Source organism: Mytilus trossulus, chromosome 1, assembly GCF_036588685.1.
Source record: "Mytilus trossulus isolate FHL-02 chromosome 1, PNRI_Mtr1.1.1.hap1, whole genome shotgun sequence".
Taxonomy (NCBI): Eukaryota; Metazoa; Mollusca; class Bivalvia; order Mytilida; family Mytilidae; genus Mytilus; species Mytilus trossulus.
The window spans coordinates 67,941,362-67,967,057 of NC_086373.1; positions in this window are offsets into that span (position 1 = coordinate 67,941,362).

Consider the following 25,696-nt stretch of genomic DNA (forward strand, 5'->3'; position numbering starts at 1 on the left):
ATATTACTATACAAAATATAAGCAAAATCAACTAAATCCATACTAAAACAGTATAAAATAATCAACATTATGGTTGTAATAAAATTTTGTTGTGAATATTGTAAATTGTTTTTATGGTTGTTGTGAGCAGCAAGGATTTAAAATAATGCTTTATGAAATAAGAACACACAAGTGTTTTATTCACGACCGTTTAAAATCTAAATATTTGATAAATTCATCTTACTTTCCGTTTTATGATTATATTACAATACAAAAAAATAAAAATTATTACTAATCAAACCTAAAAACTAAAACGGTATGAGATAATAAACGTAAAAATATTATTATTATTGTTTGTAAACATTTTTTTTTGTAGGATGCAAGAATTTATTTAGATTTAATTTTTATTTTTCCTTTACAAATGAATATTTAAAAATACCAAAGCAGAGAATCTTTTCATATAAAATACTTATTCCTTAATTGCAACTCCGAAAATATTCTGATTTCAATCATTGTTAGTTCTTCAGAAACATAAATACAGTTTATATTATATATATGCTTCTTCTATTCCGATTGTATTAAATACGTTTGATAAGAATATTATCTTTCTGTTTTCCGATCTAATATTAATAGTTTAACCAGTATGTTCTCCACGTAAGTCTATAATGAAATACACAGTCAGTATCCCGTGGTTAAATCTTCAAACATAATTAGTTTACATGTTATCGAGACAACTTTATAATTGACCCAGATACACACAGTATACAGTAGTAGTTTTAAAACAGATATAATCGCGTCGTCAAGGGCCATCAAGGGACCATATCAAAGCCGTTGATAACAACCTGTTTAGACCTGTATAAATGACAGAAAACTTTCGAGACGTTCCGAGAATTTTATTCTGACTTCCGGCCGAGAGATATCGAGTGGCCCATAGACACATCCAAAACTCACCAATATATAAGCATGAACCCTTCAGGGGGTTCATGCAAAAATAACTGCCTAGTATATAACAAAAGAATTTACGAAAAACAAATATCAAATACATGAACCAATGACAACCACTGAATTACAGGCTCCTGACTTGGAACACGCACATCAAGAATGTGTCGGGGTTAAACATGTTTTTGATCGCTCAACCCTCCCCACCCTGGGGTAGTGGTATAACAGTACAGAATAAAAATATACTATAACAACTAGTTGAAAAGGGCGTAACTCATCAGACCAAATACAAAGCAGAAAAACATCAAACAAAAGCACAGACAAACGTAGTTGTGTATCTAACCATCCTTCTACCTATCAACATTAAAGACAATAAGTAAATTAAAGGTCTGAGAGAACTCGCTAGTTCTATTCCAAGAACAACTAATATAAAAAAAAACTTTTATTTGGAAATAAATATCAAACCGTACAAATCCACTATCAAGTGAACTAAGTGTAAAGACGTCATTAACAATTAGAGAAAACACGACCTAACGCAATGCCAAAAGTATGTTTAGTACAATAATATTGAGAATGGGTTATATTTACTGATAAATAAAAACAATATCTATAACAAAACAAATAATTCGGAATAAGTCTATTTAAAATATTGATAATTTTACCTGGTTTGCAACCATTTTTTCGGGCTCTGTTAATAACATCGGCGTAAAATTTGGATGTGCTTTTTTGTACCGGTTCAACCATTCCTTTAAATCAAATATTTGTATCTTTTGAAGTATTTGGAAATGTTTTAAATAATTTATGTAACGAAATCTCTGTCTTAATAATTTACAAGTACAAAAATGTAATACATAGGTCACTAGAGACAAGTGCAAAGAACAAGAGTTGGAATATATAAACACCGTAAGACGGTGTCAAAGAAACAACACCGTCTAAAATGAAAATTAACAATAGAGAAAGAAAAACCATCCCTTTTATCAAAATGTTTGGGCATACATGTTGACGTTCCTAAATATGTTGTTCAGATCCATTTTAACAATAATAATTCCTGTGGTTGGTAAAATGTCTTAATAATATGGCCAGTGGGTCATGATCATAGAAAAATGCGTTCAACTTATTTACCAACGCAGCTACATGCATTCCAAGTGATGAGGTAAATTTTCCAATATCGGATACCTACATCTAAGCCTTACAAAGTTAACTGTATTGGCAGAAGTTTTAATTCAAGAAAATGTGATTTAATACTGTATAAACTCTTTTCTATTCAATCTCTTTATTCACAATATGTATCATAACGAATATATAATATCGGGCTCTGACTTCTCGACGACAGATTGAATTTAAGCGGTGTAAATTTTGTTAAGCCTTACACAGGTGCTGACGTTTAGAACAGATTTGAAAAACTCTACCCAAGAACTGATTCTGACAATTCAATTCTAGAACAGTTTTATTTCAAAATTTTAAAATAATACAAAATATATTACCAAAAATAACAAATGTATAATTGTAGGTATTGTTAATAGTATCCTGTCGTGGAAAGGATTTGTTCCTTTGAGTCGATTGTCGTATTCTGTTTACCTGATACATCCGATTATCATCTACTACTATGCCGGAACAGAAAGAAGAATTTTACACTGGACTGATCTTGAAATGGTAAGATAATAAGAATTGTCGTCTTGGAAATTAGTTATAGAACACTGAATATATGTGGCAATAACTGAATGTAGAAATGTCTATAGGCGTGTCTTTGTTTTATTTTAGGTCAATGATTTTTTTTGTAAATCAATTACATCAAGGAGAGTCTGGGACAATTTTGTATCCTTGGTGTATCAATTGCAATGAAAGATAGAGTTGTGCCTTATTCTAAGTTTGCAATATTTTGTTTTTTTGGTTTTACAAAATATTGTTAAGTGTTTTAAACTTTCCTCTTTATTCACGTTTATCGATGTGAAAATTTCAGTTTATATTAGGAACATTTGGGCCTGTCACAATGATTTATCCTGTAGACAATAATTGATTATGGTATATCCAAAAATAGCTAATTGATCAAAACTCTTCATCTTGACTAAATTAAGAGGCTCTCAAAGGGTAACCTTAAAATGGAAATTATATGTTAATCTAATTTATAAAAAGATTTCATTCATCAGCATAAAAATAGTTATTAAAATAACTTGATATAGGAAGATGTGGTGTGAGTGCCAATGAGACAACTCTCCATCCAAATAACAATTTAAAAAGTAAACAATTATAGGTTAAAGTACGGCCTTCAACACGGAGCCTTGGCTCACACCGAACAACAAGCTATAAAGGGCCCCAAAATTACTAGTGTAAAACCCTTCAAACGGGAAAACCAACGGTCTAATCTATATAAACAAAACGAGAAACGAGAAACACGTATATATTACATAAACAAACGACAATTACTGTACATCAGATTCCTGACTTAGGACAGGTGGAAACATTTGCAGCGGGATTAAACGTTTTAATGGATCCAAACCTTCTCCCTTTTTCTGAAACAATAGCATAACATCACAACATAGAAAAACATACGATAAAATATCTATTGGCAGACTAAACTCAATCAAAAAACGTATGATTACACAATGTGTTTTGCCTATATAAAGGCAGTAAGTGGACAGGTCTATTAGGATTGTGTGGTGTGAGCATGTTGTGTGGTATCCGACCTCCTGTCTTTAACAAACGACCGGCTGTAGCAGATACACCGTAAAAGTAGATGTAATGTATATTAACGAATGAGACAAAAATGTCCACTTGATGAGTTGTATTGCATTCATTTTTTTAAAAACAAATGTATTGTCAAAGTCCGCAGAGCGTACAGTAAAACTGATGCAGCTAACCTTTATAGATTGCATGTGTTCGAAACATTTTTGAATTTCAATCATTAGAATCTCAGGTCGATAAAAGCGTTATTCCAAAATGTTTAAACGGTTGTAAAAGAGTCATCCAATACGATGTATGTCACATTAAATGAGGTTGTCTTTTTCAGATTTATATGTACCTTGGGCATACATGCTTGTCTTTTGCTTTAGCTGTACCTGTTACTCTTCTTTTTGAACTTCCTATGATGCAGTTAGAAAAGGTTATCTTTAAGAGGTAACATCAGTAGACAATGGCATTTTTTTTAATACCAGCTTACAACTTATGCTAACAAAATATGATTTCTTACATGATTGGAACTTTATTATTCATTGACTGTAAAGGTGCATTTAATAAAATATTTACAATTCAAGGTCGCTTTTAAAATTTCATTCCACTTCCAATACGAAAGTTTTCATGTGAAAGTTATGTAGAAATGTTTTATACTTTGCTACTATATACATGCCAATGTTTACCTTCAAAATTACTAAAACAATACTAATACTAAACTTAAAAGCAAACCTGCTATGTCTCTATGCGTCGACTCCTTGCCATGTTGATGTCAAAACATTGTGTTCATATAAAGATAAAAGTTACATATAGAAGAAGGAAATTTGGTATGATTGCAAAAAGGACAACTATTTACAGCTAGACGAAATGGTGAAATGATAAGAATGACAGCTCATCCGTCATAGTTCATCATTTGGTAAAATAAAATATGTTATTTAGGACCGTAAAAATGGAATATTTCAAAACAGATAAAAAAAAACACAGCCTGCTTTACCACAGCATGTACAACAACGACCAATAAACAAATATGGCATCCGCAAAACCAACAAAAAATTTTAACACAAATCATTAACAATATGTCTAGATACACATTTCATGAATTTATCAAAATGTTGAATCTCGAATGCAACTAAACAATTGTTTGTAATAAGAGTTCGTGTGATGGTTTAAAAACAATCAAAACATTCCACAAAAAGTACTTAGAAATACACTTATTATATACACTTTGATTATTCAAATATGCTTAATCACTTATCTACCATTGCTCATCAAATTTTACAACATCAATTAAACTGCCACACTATCTTTCCTTAAGATGTTAAATTTGTTAATATTTCAAGTTCATGCGTTTCGCAATAATGTACATGTAGTACTGCTTAATTTGTTCCTAGGGTTATATTTTTTCTAATGAGGGATGTTGTGGGGAAAAGAAGTAAACAGTAAACAGTAAACAGCTATTAACTTTTTGGGTACCATAAGGTACCAAATAATTGAAAGGTTCATTTATGTTTTTTGAAACGTATGCTGAAAGTAAAGAAAAAAGAGTACTGTCAATACTATGTTTTATTGTAAACTGCAAGAATACCTATGAAAGAATATTGAATAGTGAAATATTGAATAAAATTATTATGTACTCAAATCTGATAATTGCATATTAAAAATATGTTATGATGAAATGTTTATAAAAAAAACCAAGTAGAGCTGATGCGGTAAATTTAGGATATTTTGGGTAATTATGGCTTCAACTATGTATGGTCAAGTCAAAAGGTAGGTGATATAGACTTTTCCCCTGGCAATAACCGTAAGTTGAGAAAGGAGTTGGTTCAGTAAGACCTTCTTTTTGGCCCCAAAAAATAGCAGTTTTACAAAATTGTTGAAATATAAACTTTTAGTTAATTTTTGGAAGGTATAATGCCTCTGCTACATACATATGGGCTTGTGGCATTACAATGCACATATATCGGGTACTTGCATCATTTAGTCATGCTAAATTACTGAAATCTTCACAATTTCAGCATTTTAGATACATCTTAGATGGTTTCCGTCTTAAATGAAAGTGGCCGCATTCATGATATTGAAATGCAAGTTGTGTTTAATGATAATACATAACATATATAAAGGTCGAGGATGAACACGGATGCGGCCACTTTCATTTTTGACAAAAACCATATGAAAAGTGACTGTTTTTGGCATATTTTATAGATATTTCATATTTAAGCTTGAATCGGAGCGTTTTTAATGAGTGAATCAGTAAAAATCTTTCAAAAAAGTTGAATCAATTGAAATAGACATTTAAGTGTTTAAAAAGCGTCTAAAATCTTTCGTCAGATGAACTTGAAATTTGAGGCCAAAACCGGCCCTTACTGGACCTACTCCCTTTGGCGTCGGGATATTTGGCGGTTTTCACTCAAAAGGCATGTGTTTTATTTTGATGTGTGTAATTTTGGTGATTCGCCAAATTGATGTGTTTTATTTTGGAACAATAGAAGTGTACAAGGCCATTCATATTTGCTCGTCCTAAGTACACTATAATTTTGGCCAACTAAATAAGCCTCAACTCAACTATGCATTTTGCCGTGTAGACAGACTGGAGCCAGCATTTATTCAAATTTGTGATTCAACATAATGCAATAATCTCATATACATAGGCTATAATCTCATGTATAACATAGTAATAGTATCTATACTAAGTAATTTTTAAAACACTCAACTTTGCGAACCAAAATATATACTTCCGGCAACAATAGTAATAAATATCTATCAACTTCCAAGAACATTCCAAATGTTAAGTATAATATTATGAATACCCGTCATAAACGGACACTCGCCGCCCAGGAAAACCCATCTTAAATAGTTTGAAAACCTGAGTCACAGAGCAATGCAAAAACCTTTTCTGGGAAATGATGACGTACTCCATTATGATCATAATCATATAAAAAAATACCACACCTGCTCTCAAAGAATGCAAACGAACGTTTAAATCAGGACAAATACTTTTTAACCTGGAAACTATACATTCTCTAGCTCTGGTATAGCCTAACCGTTTATTTTTATATATATTGATCAGTTTTTCTCTTACTATCTTTGAAAACTATATCCTTACAACAAATAGGCTATCTTCATCATACTGAAGAAAACCAACAAAACATAAAATTTTCATATGTAAGTACCGTATAACAAGCAAATCATACCTGTAACAATGTTTGTACTTAGAACATAAATTTATCAAAACATCTATGGTAATGTGATCTTTTTTCACCTGCTGTCTGTTTGGTTGTCGTTTTGCAGCTTCCATTTAATTCACAATAAAAACATTTGTTGTTGGATCTTGAATTCCTTGAATGTTATGCGCACATTTGATCCCCGTACACGGCAGATTGCACTACACTTCTAGACGAGCCTTCATACAGTAAATGGGTTAAGTATAACGCAACGTGAATTTGAGAAGCGGTAATACATTTTCCTCCTTCTTTAGATATAAACTGTTTCCAATAAAAAAAAATGTACTACTGGTGTTAGTGCTATGTGAATGTAACAAAACAACGAAGTATTATGTTACTTTTTCATGTTCATGAAACCAACTGAAACCTAAGTACGTTTTGTGATCTTTGGATATTTCAATATGATGACTAGCCTCAACAGCATCTTCATATTTGAACCTAAACTTAAAAACCTAAAAAGTGGAGGTTTATATGCATGCAGTCAAGAACAAGTCTGAATTTTTCTTTATTCCTCGCAACTGTGAGAGGATTAACTACTTTAGGTAGCATTAATGGGCTTTGTTAACAACTATTATAGTGATATAAAGTAAGTATAAAAGAAGACTACTATAGGTAACTTCTGTACTTGAGATATACAACCCCGACTATTTAACTTGGACTGTATATAACTGAATAAATTTACTATATGAAATAACCAGTTTTATTTGCTAATTGAAAACTAAGCGGAATAAAATAATTTAAGACAGCAGAGAAGATAATTCTGTTTAATTGGTTATTACTAACCGACTTAAATAAAAGAGTGAGCTATTATTACTGTAAATGTATAATGTCTCTAGTCTGGTCAAAGGGTCAGAGTGTCCTACTTAATTAAACGATAAATTGTTGAAATTAGATAACTTGTTTTCACGTGCAGAGAAATTTCTTTTATGACCAATGCATGACCGGATATCATCTTTCTTATTGGTCAATGGCATTGCGGGTCAGCACGAGTTCACGTGTAAGTGCATTGTGGTCACTTCCTTTTATCATCAGCATTTGATGTGTTAACTTGTGATTCTTATCAAACAATTTGTTCAAAATTATATGTGATTTTGTTTTTTATTTTATGGATAATTTTGGACTGGAGTGATTTCATTTTAGCTATTTCAGGTAAAATCGAACTATACTTTTATTTTTAAGCTATTCTATGCTTACATTTTCAACAAACGTACAGTTAATTTTTTTTTAACCATCCTTTCATTCGGATAAAACTCACTATTATTTATGCCAAACATGAGCAGTTGGTCAAATTCATTTCTTTGTCAAAGAGATATTGGGTCAATTTGATTTTCATGTGGGTGGCGACACTATGCGTTTGCGATCAAAATGTAATTATTTATCATTTATCTGATGATTAACCTGATTGTAATTTTACAAGTTACTGCATCCTTTACAGCATCATAATGTTTGCAGAACGTATATCCGCCTTATGCATTTGTAAGATACATGATTCGTTTAAATTTTACTACAATTAAAAATTGGATTATTGCATAACGATAATAATACCATAAATGATAGAATGCAAAGTTATACACTTATAATTTATATGATGTTATTAACGGTTTCATACATTTTAAGTACTCTTATATGAAAGAGTAAGACAGTTTAAGTATTAATGCTTAGCTATTGTGTTACAAACCCATTTGACTTACTTGTTTGGGTAAGGTTGGAGTTCTTTCAATTGGTGCAGTGAGCTTAACTGCTTGAACTTATGACCTCTGTGTTTGTGCTTTTTCATTACGTTTTATGCAGAGTTCATTGTTTTATGCTATGTCACGAAACTCATGCTACTTTCGTAAATCTCGTCATGGCAGTTTGGTTTGAGCTTATCATAATTTTGCAAGTTAGCCTAATCGCTAATTGTTAGTATTTTAATTTATGCTCGGTATAAAAAGGATATGTCTCTTACCTATATGTTTATCGCAACCCAATGCTTATTTATTACGAACCAATTTACCTGTCTTTGCCTGTTTTGGGTAATGTGGACGATATTTAAATTTTCGCAGAGGGCGTGGTTGCTTGTACTTATGTCCTCTGTGTATTATTTTTCTCAGAGGTTGTGGTAGCTTGGTCTATGACCTCTGTGTATTTACTTTTGCAAATATTGTAGTATGTAGTGGGTATTGTTTTATGCTTCGTCATGAAACTCATGCTGCTTCGGTTTTACAGAGGTCGTAGTAGCTTGGTCTATGATCTCTGTATTGTTTTATGCTTCGTCATGAAACTCATGCTACTTTTTCAGAGGTCGTAGTAGCTTGGTCTATGACCTCTGTGTATTTGCTTTTGTAAAGTTAATATGTAGTGGGTTTTGTTTTATGCTTCGTCATGAAACGCATGTTATATTTTTGCAGAGGTCGTAGTAGCTTGGTCTATGATCTCTGTATTGTTTTATGCTTCGCCATGAAACTCATGCTAAACTACATTTAATTATTTTTTCGTCATGGTGATTGGTTTGGAATAAATTAATTTTGTAATCAATTCTTTAACTACATACAAAATTGCCAGTTTTTTTATACATGTAGTCAGATTTACATGTTTGTCAGTTTGTAATAAATGTTTTTATTGTATTATTTATTTATCTTTACTAGTATAATTCATGTAAATGATATAGTTTGGGTTGCGATGAACGTAATTGATAATTTTTATGCCGATACTTATGCACTGTAAGGTCGTTTGCTTTTTTCTATATACTAGATTTGTTAATAAAAATAACATTGGACAAGACATATATAGATATAAACTGATGATATTTTAAAGTTCATACTCTTCATTTAATACATTATAAAAACATATTTTCTGTTTAATGGTTGATTATTAAAGAAGAGAAACTTTGATAATTTAATTATCGCATATTATTCCTTAACATGCGTTATGTTTGTGGTCCTTGAGTAAGACCAAGTTTGTTTTAATGAGAATTTAATTTTTATCCATTATTTTATATTCTTTTTTTGTTTGTTTATTTCATGCCTTGACTATGGACGAAGAGCGCTAAGAATGGCATTCATCTACGAAAGAACTTTCCCCATTTAAGGACGTGTGCAATCAGGCGTGATATCAACAACTTCCATATACTAATACTTTTTTTTGCCAGCGGTATGCCATAAGTCCGATAATACGAACATACGAATATTGATGGGTTGCTGTTTCACTGACATTAGGGACACATATCTAATTTCGTGATTAGAATTTTGATCCAGAAGTGCGAGTCGTATCAACATTGACTAACCAAAGCCTAATTGACTGTGTTATAAATACAACTTTACAAAATACGACTTCGATCAGCATTTTGATACACAACTGGACCCTAGTTACGATGAAAGCTCAAAGCACCTAATGTTATTCCACCATCTCTTTAAAGTTGACTATGTCGTTAATTGTCCATGACTCTCGTTACTTAAATACAGCACTTAGTTTTAGAGGAAGGAAAATAAAACAAACAAAGACTTCTGCCGCAGTTCATGGATGGAATGGTCTTAATAGTATCCGTGATTCAAGGATTGAAGTCACATACGTTTATAGAATTTAACAGCTAAAAAGAATAAATTTAGTATCAGAACTTTATACTTCAGCTGTTGCGGGTCAGTATTACCTGACAAAACATTATGATCTTTATTTCAAACCATCACAACTGTCTTGTTTTGGGTCAGCATTGCCTGCCAAAACGTTAATTATTTTTATTTCATATAATTACAACTGTCTTGTTTTGGGTCAGCATTGCTTGCCAAAACATTTTATGATTTTTATTTCTTATAATTACAACTGTCTTGTTTTGGGCCAGCATTGCCTGCCAAAACGTTTTATGATCTTTATTTCTTATAATTACATCTGCCTTGTTTTGGGCCAGCATTGCCTGCCAGAACGTTTATTATCTTTATTTCATATAATTACAACTGTCTTGTTATGGGTCAGCATTGCTTGCCAAAACATTTTATGATTTTTATTTCTTATAATTACAACTGTCTTGTTTTGGGCCAGCATTGCCTGCCAAAACGTTTTATGATCTTTATTTCTAATAATTACATCTGTCTTGTTTTGGGCCTGAATTGCCTGCCAAAACGTTTTATGATTTTTATTTCATATAATTACAACTGTCTTATTTTGGGTCAGCATTGCCTGCCAAAACGGTTTTTATCTTTATTTCACATAATTTCAATGTATCTTGTTTTGGGTCAGTATAGCCTGCTAAAACATTTGTGATCTTTATTTCATACAATGTATGTCTTTATTGCCGCCCTCCTCATGCTTTTTTTTTCTTTAAACATTGTTCGAATGTCAATTGGATCATTTGGTAGGCTCGGTTTAACTTCCTGTATGTATACATGAATAATTCGTAATTCATGTTTTGGTTTTTAATGTTGCCGTGCTTATTCATACTAATTATTCAAATTATATATATAAAACGACTTAATGGTTTATTCCAATGTTGTCTAAATGCTATGGTCTTTAGAGATAAATCCATCACAAACCAAAGTTTTTATATTTAACTAAACTGGTTATTAACTAAATTGTTTTTTTCCTTTTTGTTAAGTGTTAATAGTATGTGTCAAAAGCTATAAACATTTACTCGGTTAAAACTTACATCTTTAAACTTTTATCGCAATAAAGGTACAAAAAATTATATATTTAACATCACTTAAAGCTGGAATATTATATTATTCATTTTACAACTTTATTTTCTACTATCTAATATAAACCTTTTAAATGTAAATATAATTGCATTGGAATAACAGTTTGTTAAAATAAGTTCTGTCGCATGCCAGGAAGGAATGAATTTATTTTATGTTAGGTTGAAGTAAGTTTGATATATTCCTCCTTTTTTATAGTGTTGTTATCGATATAAATTATTACTATTCATATTGAATGGGGATGTTCACCAGTCACTAAATTTCTAAAAAGCTGTATATTAAAAATTGTGACTAAAACTTTTCTCTTTACCGTATCATGAGTTACGAAAATTATTTCTATAGTCTCATATCTATTCGGATCACAACAAAAATAACTGGAGTTAAAAAAGGTTTACAGTAAATTCTTATTTACTAATTTCAATTTGAAAATATTTACCCTATGGAAATCACCCCGCCATATTATGTATGTATGTGCCTTTCACAAGTTAGGAGTCTGTAGTTCAGTGGTTGTCGTTTGCTTATGTGTTACATTTAAGTTTTTTGTTCATTTATTTTTTTAATTTTTTGTTTTTTTATGTAAATACGGCCGTTAGTTTCTTGTTTGAATTGTTTTACATGGTCATTTTGGGGTCTTTAATAGCTGACTATGCAATATAGGCTTTGCTCATTGTTAAAGGCCGTGCGATGACCTATAGTCGTTATTTTCCGTGTCATTTTGGTCTCTTGTGGTGAACTGTCTCATTGGCATCATACCACATCTTCTTTTTTATATTTATACATTTTCGATTGAAAAATGTCAAGTGTAGTTTGGGAATCCTTTGCTCATGATCCCTTACAGAAGTAGTCAGATATAAAACTTCGTATTTAGGAAGGATCCAGGGCTTTGTAAAAATATACTTTAGTTGTGTTTGAATTTTTAAAATTAAAAATATAGTTTCGGTTAATCAAAGTACTAATTGTCTGTACTAAAATATATAAAGGATTATATATTTAAATGTCTGGATGTAAGAACAAATATGAATTCTGAATCATACTTACATTGTAACTGCGATTCTAATGTAATTTAATTGCTGTGATCCTGGTCGGAATAAGATTTACACCTTTAATCATTTTTACCAGTATAGGAGGATAATTTTAAAGTAATATCTTGGTATATGAAAATAGGAACTTTTAATATTTCTGCTAAATGCGGAAACGTTTTACATAATAAAGTGTTATGTGTTTGGTGTACATGTATGTGAATGTAATTTTTTTCAAGTCATATATAATTGTATTCACGTCGCCAGAGTCCTCGGGTGGGGGATCCACTCTTTTAGCCTTAGAGTGGATTTCAGATCCACTCTTTCAGCCAAAGAGTGAATTTGTGGCAGGTTTTTCTCCCCACCTTTGCTATTCTGTGTCATTTATTCAATTGACATGATATTGGTTGATGTAATTTCGTAGTAATTATGTACATGTATTATTATTTCATATTAAATATGAACTTTTATGTCAAATGTTTTATTTGCAAAATGTATTTTGCATTTTATGATTTTGAATAAATGACCTTTTTTCGTCAGTTTAGTTTTTATATCATATAGCAAATCAAGCTCACACTCTGGCTTGCGTATACGTAGTATGTTTATGGTATCTAGCTGTCTGTCTTAAAACCAGTTTTATTTGCTAATTGAAAACTAAGCGGAATAAAATAATTTAAGACAGCAGAGAAGATAATTCTGTTTAATTGGTTATTACTAACCGACTTAAATAAAAGAGTGAGCTATTATTACTGTAAATGTATAATGTCTCTAGTCTGGTCAAAGGGTCAGAGTGTCCTACTTAATTAAACGATAAATTGTTGAAATTAGATAACTTGTTTTCACGTGCAGAGGAATTTCTTTTATGACCAATGCATGACCGGATATCATCTTTCTTATTGGTCAATGGCATTGCGGGTCAGCACGAGTTCACGTGTAAGTGCATTGTGGTCACTTCCTTTTATCATCAGCATTTGATGTGTTAACTTGTGATTCTTATCAAACAATTTGTTCAAAATTCCCACCCACATACCGCCCTTTATATTATCTTTTGAAGTAGATATGTATTATATATGTTTATTTATGGGGCAGGTTTTTCTCCCCATCTTTGCTATTCTTTGTCATTTATTCAATTGACATGATATTAGTTGATGTAATTTCGTAGTAATTATGTATTATTATTTCATATTAAATATGAACTTTTATGTCAAATGTTTTATTTGCAAAATGTATTTTTTGCATTTTATGATTTTGAATAAATGACCTTTTTTCGTCAGTTTAGTTTTTATATCATATAGCAAATCAAGCTCAGACTCTGGCTTGCGTATACGTAGTATGTTTATGGTATCTAGCTGTCTGTCTTAAAATAAATCAAGTTACTTTATAATAAAGTATAAATCCTACTAAATACAAATTAGAATAACAATTCAATTGAAAATAAAATTTATTACACTGTTGTCCAGTCTGATGCTTGGCTAGAAGTGACCAACAAGGGAAAATATTCCCGCTAAATATCAGTATCACGTGATACATATATGTATATACGTGTACATAAGTACCTGTTTCAATAGTATTCACTAGTACCGTTATTACAATAATTTCCCACTATGCTATCGAACCGTTGGAAATTATAATTCATAACATTTCTCTGGACAATGATTTATATTGTTATCCTTTTGCTTCTAGCAATGCATGTTAATTAGTGTTTTCGTTATTTTAGAGTGTTTAATTTTGGCACTTTCATTGGAGGCACGAAATAAACCAAAAAAAAAACTACAACCAAAATAACCCAATTTCCGTTATTAAGAATCACTTAAAAATAAAAATAATTATCATATATACCAGGATTAATTTTTTTATTTACATCAGGCGCGCCTGACGTCTACAACAGACTCAACAGTGACGCTGTCCAAAAAAGTAAAAAATTACGAAGTTTGAGAGCATTGAGGACCAAAATTACTTAAAGTTTTGCCAGATACAGCTTAGGTAATCTTTTCCTATTAAAAGAGAGACCGGTTGATATGTGACGCAAATGCTTTTCTTTGTGTTTCAAATAAAAGTCAATTATAGAAATATATTTTTTGTACATTTACTTCACCATTTCACTCAGACAAATAAAGCAATGTGCACATAATTTCAATATAGGGACAGGACGATATTATAGTTTTGATAAAAAACATAGATTATAGAGAGATTTTCTTATCCTAGGCATATATTACATTAGCCGTATTCGGCACATTTTTTAGGGAATTTTTGGTCCTCAATGCTCTTCAACTTTGTACTTGTTTGGCTTTATAACTAGTTTGATCTCAGCGTCACTGATTAGTCTTATATAGAGGATACGCGCGTCTGACGTACACAATTAAAATCCTAGTACCTTTGATAACTATTTACACCATTGGATCGATGCAACCGCTGGTGGACGGTTCGTCCCGAGGGTATCACCAGCCCAGTAGTCAGCACTTCGGTGTTGACATGAATATAAATTATATAGTCTTTTTTTAATAAATTTCCTGTTACAGAACTTTGATTTTTTCGAAACACTAAGAATTTTCTTATTCCAGGAATAGATAACCTTAGCCGTATTTGGCACAACTTTTTCAAATTTTGATCTGAGCGTCACTGAAGAATCTTATGTAGACGAAACGCGCGTCTTGCATACTAAATTATAATCCGTGTACCTGTGATAAGTATTATGTACTTATTGTAAAACAAGTTCCAGCCCACACAGTTTTTGTTTGTTTGATAAAACAAACATGATGACATCAGGGGAAAATACATAAAACAATATTATTGGAGACTCCCCTCATATTATAAATTGATACATTTGTTATCTGTTAAAGAAATAAACAATATTGGTAAATTCTTACAATTATCTGAGAAATTACGCTGCTAGTTTTTATCAATTTAATTAGTGTCATACTTTGCGTTATCATACTTAATATTTTGCTATGTATACGAGTGATTTAATGTAATTAAATGGAGTTAACCTTTAATTATGTCTTATGTGATATGGTGCATGTATAATTAATTGGTCAATTATTGTATACAGTATATAAGCTGTACTAGCTAATGAATGAAGTATTATTCTGTGAAAACTGCTTATTTTAATGTAAGGGTGCTGAAATTAAATATATAACTGGTTTTTTTTTTAAACAAAACAGCTGTTCAATTCCACTGTATTTACCAGTGATGTAAATATGTAGATTTATTTCAAAGTCAAGTACGTTATACCTGTATTGGGAATATTAATTATTCCAAAACGAATTTCTCAGAATCACGCCTATTACAGAACTTTATGTGAAGATGATTCATAACTGCTGTAAACTAAATGAAAGTAGGAAAAGTTTATATGTTCACTCGATAGGAATTACTAATTATCAAACATAATATTTGCATTTTTAATCGTCAGTCGTTTGATCTTGGTGTCTGAGACTTTGGGAGCTTGTGTTTCCTATCATCATTTCCTTGAAAGAAGCGTTAAGTTGAAATCATCCCGTCGTAAATTTTATGGACACCATCTCGGGTTAGTTCACCGTTATGAAAAATTCGTTTCACAAATGATATCGGATGTGTTCCTACTGTCATTTATACAATCCTGTTTCCATTTCATGAATGTGACCTACCAAATTAGCCTCTTTACAAGGTTTTTAATAAAGTGATAAACACGATGGGATCTGCTTACCCTTCCCGAGCATCTGATATCACCCCCATTTACTGCTTTATGTTTAGTTTTTTATGTTGTATTTTGTGTACTAGTTTTTTTCTGTTTTGCGGTTTGTCTTTTTTCATTTATAGTCATGGCGATGTCAGTTTATTTTTTATATCTGAGTATTAATGTCCCTCTGATATATTTGGCCCATTTTTTTAAAAGCTAGTTTTTACTCTGGAACTTGTTCCTTTTTTTCTTTTTGTTCAAAGCAGGACGATCATCGCTGCTTATTTAAATTATGCACTGTTTCGTATTGTGTTTAAATAAAAAAAAAAAAAGATGTTGTATGATCGCCAATGAGACAACTCTCCACAAGGTTCCAAATGACACAGAAATTTACAACTTTATGTTACCGTACGGCCTTCAACATTGAGCAGACTCCAGACCGCATAATCAGCTATAAAAGGCCCCGATATAACAATGTTAAACTATTCAAACAAGAACACTAACAGCCTAATGTATGTACAACAATTTAACGAATAATAAATATGCAACACAAATAAACAAACGACAACCACTGCATTACAACCTTCTCACTTGGGACAGGCATGCACATTCAGAATGTGGCGGGTTAAACATGTTAGCGGGATTGTAACCCTCCTCTAAGCTGGGACAGTGGCGGAACAGTACAACATAAGAACGAACTATTTAAATTGGTTGAAAAGGCTTAGTTCATCATATGGATAAAATCAAAATGCAAATACTAGTATCATGTGGTCAGCTACTTGTACATCCCAACAACAAAAAGACAAAGTACAGATCTGAGTGTACTCGCAGTTACTGACAGCTAGTTAAGGGCCTCGGGGAAGAAAAGTTTATTGTAACTAATTGAGATTACCCTCTTTAAATAAATATTTTTTTTTATTATAGTTCAAAGCCACTAACAACTAATAAAAAAATCCTGCATCTTAGACTACACAACTAATCAGTACACATCAAACATTCAATGGATTCAATGTAGAGACGTCATAGACAGTCAGAGAAAAACATGCTATTGTGCAATTGCAAGATACAAGTATCGACAGTTTGAAGATCCATGAATGTGTATATGTATGTAACAATAACATTTAGTTTGCTTTTAATTTACTGATTACAAAATTAATATTAATACCAATGAAAATTAAGGAATCGATTAGTTTACCATGATCGCTTCTAAATTTCCTGGCACGCTTAACAACATTTCTGTAAATATGAGGATGTGCTATCCTGTTTGAAATAAATTGTCTACAGGTACAACAAAACATTCAAAACTAATCTTAATATCTATGGAATTTAGTTAGGGTTTTACGTAATTTGTGGTAACGAAGTCCCTGGCTTATATAATTTACCATTGATACATAGATTACGTCCGTTAAAATAAAAAAAAAACTCACTACAGACACGGTCATAGCGAACGAGTTTTGAAATATATATACCGTAAGATTGTGCCTAAGGAACATCACCAAGCAAAAAGGAATAATTACATATAGGGAACGAAAAATCGTCCCTTTTGTCGTAAATTTGTCCGTTTAAACCCAAAATATCTAGATCTAGGAAAGGACAGTTATTACCGTTTCAATTTGATTTTCATAACGTAAGTGCCTTTGTAAGTAAATTTCGGCGGTATATTAAGAAAATTGTTGATTCCTTAATAACATAATATCATCACGATAACGGTCAGTGTTGTAGAATTTATCAATTTAATGCAACTAAGACTTGTCTTTTGTGAGTTTGATCATAACGTGTGATTCATAACAGTACAAAAACTTGTCTGTTATTAAAGGGGCACTTTGAGAGACCATAGAAATACCTTTAACCTGTCGATAAATTTTGCTGCCGAAACGTATCTAAATATCATTATTCAAAGGTGAAATATAACAGCTTCAATAATTTCGTGATAACACCAGAAAGTATATTTAGCATATTTATTAGAGAATAAGTGTTTAAATGAGTTGCAGCAAATATATTTGCATTTATATTAACCAAAAGACCATGTAATTAAATAGGAAAACTTTTGTTTGATAATATTGTGTGGAAGTGTAGTGTTAAGAGTAAAACAATATCAGAAATGTCAACAGAAACAAAAGACCACCAAAAGCACGTAATTTATATAAAACATTCAAAGAATTTTTTACACTCTAAAAATAGTTAAGTCCACTTTTTGATATACAGCCCGTAACAGAGTAGTGATCGAATTCGCGTGTCTTTACCGTCAGAATAAGTTACGTTATCGACAAACTTATTTCAGAAGTGACATAATTTAATTTTCTTCATCAACAAAATATTTCATGTCCAACGTGTAAGTTTTCATTGTTTAAGTCGAAGTTTTTTTAACACAGTAAAACATTTTTGACTATCAACCTCTGTCATTGGCATTTTCATCTTAACGGTAAAGGATCAAATTCGGGATCCCCGAAATTTCTATCATTTGTTACGAGGAAATCATTATTCAATCGAACATATGTCTTTGTTCATGACACATATTATGAAATACAAAGGCGTTGAAATGATCAAATACTTTCGACTTGACGGAAACAAGAATACATAATCTAGAATGTGTGTTCTGTCATAAACAATGGCTTCGATCGGCGAGATCATGTTACATGTAACTGATCTTAGATGTAGAAACAGTTGGTGCGACCTCGATAAAATCTTTATAATTTAAGCGATAAATATTCATGACTACAATGATAATGAATTTATTGGAGTCACATCCACTGTTTCTACTGTAAACCTGAACTCGTCGGTTAGTGCAAAGAAGACACTTTTTAAGAATGAGATTGTTGGTTTATTCTTTACACCTTCGAGGTATTAAAATTATTTCAGTGTTTATTTGAAGTTAAGTTTATTTTCAAATCTCGTCTGTTTAAAATTGTCGAAACTTCCGTTTAAGATTTCTGTGGTAAACTATCTATTCTATAGTTAGGACCATTTTATAATAAATACCCTTTTGTACAAGAATTTTTTCTTTATATTTGTATAGATCTGCTGGTTATAGTTTTTTTTTATAACTTTCATTATTGTGACGACGCGCTATGAAATTCAGATGTATTTATAAATGAAGTTGTATATAAATTTTTGGTCATAAACACAAATCTTTTAAACAGTTCGACGAGTGCGTCAATGTTACAGTAGTCTGATTACTGTAAGTAACTAAGCTTGGCTCGATTCATCTGTCATTTATGGAAACTAATTCACCACTTTCTGAGACATTCATTTTTATTTTACCATCAGACATGGAGCTACATTTGTAACTGAAGGGAAACTCTCAAATTAAAGAAATTTGACATGATATACTGAAACTTTCTTATAATCAATTAAACGACGGCTTTTCTTAGATATGTGATATTTTATGGTCAAACTTTTTCTTTGTTAACGAACATTTCAACATTAAAAATTTAGAACTTCATGAACATGTACAGGAACCTGGCTGAATTATTGCACATCTATGTACTACTTAAAATTGTACTTCGATCTGTTGCGTCCTTGAAATGTTCTGATCGTCCTAAGATTTAATGTACGGAAATGTTTCGGTAAATTTAATTCAAATCCGAATTGAATGTTTATAACACACAAAAAGAGAAACCAGAATCTCTTGATGACCAAATGTATGTACACGTTTGGGCGATTTAGAGCTTTTCAAAAGGAGTGAGATTCCACCCTTATTGAAAGCCTTGTGGAGACCTTTAGATTTTTAAATCCCCTCCGTTGTTCTCATGGAAGGAGTGTGGTCTCTCTGTTATTACCCCATATCTTTTCATTTTCATACTTACCGAAGGTTCCATGTTAAAATTTCCATTGGATCATATCTGTTAACCTAAATGTACAAAACAGGCTCAAGAAGAGGCGAAACTTCTTTTTCAAACCCGAACTAGAAATCCATTTTTTTTCTAATAGAGCACCTTCCATTTTCGTCAATGAGTTCAGGCATGTGAAAAATTATATAATCATACACAAGAAAGAAACCCTGAACAGGCTTTCAGCAATACTTTTTATCTATTTAATATTAAGTAAATAGTAACATGTACATGTATTTGATAAAGTACAGATATAACAAAGAAAATTCCCGGTATCCGACGTAAGAGTGCACTTTTTTACTGCACGCGTAGTCGGATGCGTTCACTACGAGGACACTTGTACCTAAATACGCGTGAAGTATGAGTACAAAATTGTCCCATACAGGACATTTTCTATGTTATCCCAGTATATTTTCTGACAGTTAAGAATAGAATTTGGTCAAATTTTTAACTTGAACATGTGGGAATTTTTATTTTTGCCACGGACCATTTAATTTTCATGGAGAAAGGGGCCTCGTAGTTTTTAGAAAACAATATTCTGACCCTGATTTTGACTTATCAAGACGTCCTTTCATATTAAAGTCTTTTTTTTCTGTTCTGACTTTGAAGAAATGACTAAGTTTCGCCCAATCGGAATGGTGCATGGACATATTTTGTTTCATATTATAAGAATTATTTTCAATATTATCGGTATTAAAACTGGATTATCGACACATGAAACTTTGTCAGCATTGTCAATCTTTTTAACGTTGAAGTACCAATAGTTTGGTCACTACTCAATTAAGTTTGTCGATAACGTAGATAATTTTGACGGTAAAGAAACATCAATTCGATCACTTCTCTGTTACGGGCTGTATTTTATTTCAATAGTTTATGATAAGCTCTTTGATAGTAGTTAAGAAACTTGTTAAAAGCACTGAAGGTTTATTGCAGAACGCTTTCTAGAGGCCAAGATAAAACGATAATTTACTGTTTTTTTTTTTTTGTGTAGTGTGGATACAATGTAACCGATAATAGTAGGGATCTTAAAATGTTCAGAAGGAGCCTTACGTTGTGCATGTTGTGATGTGGCTATGATATGTTTGTTAACTATATGACTCTATGTGGAACGCATGGACTTGAATGTTCACAGGTTACCCTCTTCCTAATTACATATTTGTTCATAGTGTTCTCTCATATATTAATATATACATTGCGTTATGTCCTGATAAAAAGTATATCATAAATGTCTTGATTTGTGTTCTGTCATATTTGTTTGGGTTCGCGTTGATTAGTCTTAAGTTTTCTATGTTGTGTCTTGTGTACTTTTATATGTCAATTAGTTTTTTTTTCCTGTTTTAGCCATGGCGTTTTCAGTTAATTTTCGATCTATTAGTTTGACTTTCGTATATTTCGTCCTTTTTTATGAATATTATTAACGTCCAATAACAGTTTTTTAACAGTAAAGACACGTGTACTGGTTATTTTACCTCTCTAAAATAAAAATAAAACTTAGTTCCGATGTTTTGACTTAACATATAGTTTGAATTATTCCACTTGGTTACTGTTGTGTTCCCATATTTCTTTAATGTTGATAGTATTAAAAGAAAGGTTATCATGTACCAAATGTAATATTAAAGCGGTTCAATACTATAGCCTTTTTTAAATTCAAGTTCTTAAATTAAGGTGTGTTTTTTTTTAGATGAGGCGTTATAAAATTTAAAATATCTAAATATTTGTAGTATGCTTATTACTTAATTTTTGTGTTATCTGTGGAACTATGATGAAAAAGTTCTATGAAAAACTTCTTTATGCTAAACTTGAAGTACTAGAATTTATTTAATAATAAGAAACAATTAATACTCTATCATATCACTCAACTTTTGGGCAATGTAAAATATATAGATTTATTTTCTGATATTATTACTTTGATTTGCATTTGTTCCTAAATTAAATCTCACTATAGTTATCAAGCAATGTGTGAAGATGTCTACTAATAACTGTAAACTAATTTGAAAATAATATAAATATGGAAGTCAATGTTGTTAATCAAAAGAAAATATCAATTAGGCGACATAATAATGTTTGTGATATTGAACTTATATGGTTTAGTCAGTGTGCCTTGTACTTTATGAACTTATATTCTTAAGCTTATCTGTATATTTTTAAATATTTTCATCATGGCATGGACATAATTGCAAATGTGTTTTGGTTTACACAATATCTCCCAATACATGCAAGGTTGCTGAATGAATCTACTCTAATATCTTTCCGCCGACATTGAGAATTTAGGAAAGTCTTCTTTCATCGTATGCAAGGTTTTCTTTGGAACTTGATGGTTTTTTTCCTTGTCAAAGTCAGGACATGCGTCACTACATTTGATTGAAAGTGTTATAAATATTATGGGTGAAAATCTCTCTTCAGAGGTCTAAGGTAACTTTACCTTCTCATGACATGAATTTTTCGCAAATACCACTCTTTATGATATATCGGTTTATAATGGACTGATAACAAATGTATAATATATGTCTTGATGTCTGTCCTTTCGTACAAAGAAAAAGTCATATGTAAATTTCTCATCAGGGTGAAAAATCTACAATCTGTCGCTTTTACAAATGTATTAATCCTAGTATGAATATTTCCATTTTGTAAAGTATGATGAATATTTATATCTCTATGATTTTTACATAATTCACAGTTGTTTTGATGTTATATATATTTGTTATATTTGTTATTCTCTAGGGATTTTGTTTATGTGTGTTACAATTTAGTGTTATGTCGTTGTTTTCCTCTTATATTTAATGTGTTTCCCTCGGTTTTAGTTTGTTACCCCGATTTTGTTTTTTGTCCATGGATTTATGAGTTTTGAACAGCGGTATACTACTGTTGCCTTTATTTGGCATTGTGAAGGTAACATTTTCAGTTACAGTCCTTACAAGGGCAATATTTGTTAATATAAAACTTATATATTAATAGATAGCGAACTCGTGCAATTAGATTTTTTCTAGGTATGTTGGATTTCATAGGATACATGTTGGCATAAAATCTATGTAAATCATCGTTTTTACCCGTATTTTGTGTGGATCAAATCAGAAAATCAAATGTTTTTCCTTGTTTATCTTTCAATGTTGATATTCATTCCATTTTAATTACTGAACACGCCTAATTAATCCATATCTAGCTAACATTTAAGTTAAATGTTACAGGAATACAGATTCAAAGAAGTTGAATTTTTCACTTGCAAGTGAAACATAAATAAACATATTTCTTAGATTATTTTGTAAAAATGAACTAAACTGTCTCTTAAAAGCGAATTATTATAGTTTATCATTCACTTTCAGGATCGATACATTGATATTTTTATTTTTGTTTATATCTCGTTGACAGTTGATGCTCCTTCACATCAAGGCTTTAATTGCAGTGTTAATTTGAGGCGCTACTAAATTTTAAATGTACGTTCACATTATTTAATAAAATTGAGAAAGGCAATGGGGAATGTGTCAAAGCGACAAAAAAAAACACCATAAAGCAGACAACAGCCGAAGGCCACCAATGGGTCCTCAATGTAGAGAGAAACTTCCGCACCCGGAGGCATCCTTCAAAGGCTCCTGACTTGGGACAGGCGCAAAATCGCAAAAACCTGTTTATGATATCTCAACCCCACCCCCCTGTACCTCTAAAAGTAAATGCATAACTATGCGCACATTAATGTTCAATTCTAGAGAAGTCCGGGTCCGATGTCAGAAGATGTAACAAAAGAAAATAAATAAAATGACAATTAAAAACCAATTGTCCAGAGAACAATTGGAGGTCTTTCCACGAAAAAAAATATTTTTATGACGAAAGTTGTAAAATTAAGTTTAAAATATCATTTCAATCGTCAAATGATAGCTTATTGTACGCTGATTCCAAACATACATGGTTTATATACAATATTTTTTATACTTTTATACAATGAGGAGATAATTTGTTACTTCCGGTTAGAAAAATGGTACTTCCGATAATATTTCCAATCAAAATTTACGTGTAACAACATGTCGCAACTTACAATTTAGTACAAATAATGTGTTGATATCTTATTCGGTTTTTGGAAAAAAGTGAGAATTAGCCAAATTCAAAAATTAGGATATGACCTTTACCTTTGACTTTGACCAAATTTTCATTTTTTTTACCAAGGACCTCAAATCAAAAGATTCTAGGTCTCTATCACTTATCACCTTTATCAAATGCATAAGGGGAAATAACTCTCATATGGAGCGTTTATATTGCTTCGTCAAAATAGGACAAATTATGCGAAGGATATAATAAGCAATAAAATAAATTTTTCGTAATCTTTTACGGTTGCAAAGGAGTAGTGGACACAAGGAAAATAGTGTTTGTGGAGATAACTCCCACAAACAAAAGTATTCGGTTACACAGGGTAAATTTCAAAAGTGCATAAACTGTTCGATATCATTTACCAAATATCTAAGTGACATATTGCGAAACAAATATTTATCGCAAGAACGAAATTAGGCGGAAAGAAAAATATAATTAAAAACCAATTGTTCACAAAACAATTGAAGGTCTTTCCACCAGTAAAGATCTATTTTGATATTTAAATATAAAAAATCAGTCTAAAATGTCAGTTCCTATGACTGAATGATGTATAAATATGAATTTAAAGCAAAGATCAAAATCTAGAACGTCCTATTAACCAATGACCTTGACCTCAATTTCAAGGACACAAACCAAGGACCTTAAATCAAAAGATGGTGAGGTCTTTAATATGTATGGTAAATGAGTTAAATCACTTTAAGAATAACTCTAAATATAAGATGGGCAAAAAATCCCATTTATTGTTTACGTAACCTCTCAGCCAAAATTTATAAGTAACGACATGTCGCATCTAACAATTTTGTCAAAATTATTTTTAGATATCTTATATGTATTTTGAAAATAAATGAAAAAGGCCAAATCAAACTTTATAATATGAACTTTACCTTTGACCTTGACTTTATTTTCATTTTTTTGGACCAAGGACTTTAAATCAAAAGACTTTAGATCTCTATCACTTATGGTTTACCAGTTAGAAATGCATATTACTTATATCAAATGAATAAGGGGAAATAACTCTCATATGGGGTGTTTATATCGCTTCAGTTAAAATAGGACAAATCATGCGAAGAATATAACGAGCAATTTTATAAAATAAATGTGTCGTAATCTTTTACCGTTGCACAGGAGAAGTGAACACAAGGAAAACAGTGTTTGGGGAGATAACTCTTACAAAGAAAATTGTTCATCTTAGCAGGGTGAAATTTAAAAGCGTATAAACTATACGATACAATTTTAAAAATATCTAAGCGACATATTGCAAAACAAAAATTTCTAAATGTTGCGGACAAAAACTAATAATAATCAGAAAAAATACAATAGGTCTGTCAACAGAAAAGTGGAAACACCTAATAATCAGAAGAACAACAATAGGTCTTTCCAAAGAAAAGTGGACAGACCTAATAAAACAAATGAAAACAGACTACTAGCAGTTAACTGCCATGCCAGCTCCAGACCTCAATTAAACTGATTGAAGGTTTATGTCTTCATCATATAAATACCAGGCACATTAGGGGTTTAGTATCATACTATCATAGAATAAATGAGAAGAACATAACCCGTGTCATGCCAACAACTGTTTAATTAATAATGTGTTTAGTTCCGATGCAAAGACCCTATTAGTGAATTAATATTAAAGCCAAAATAT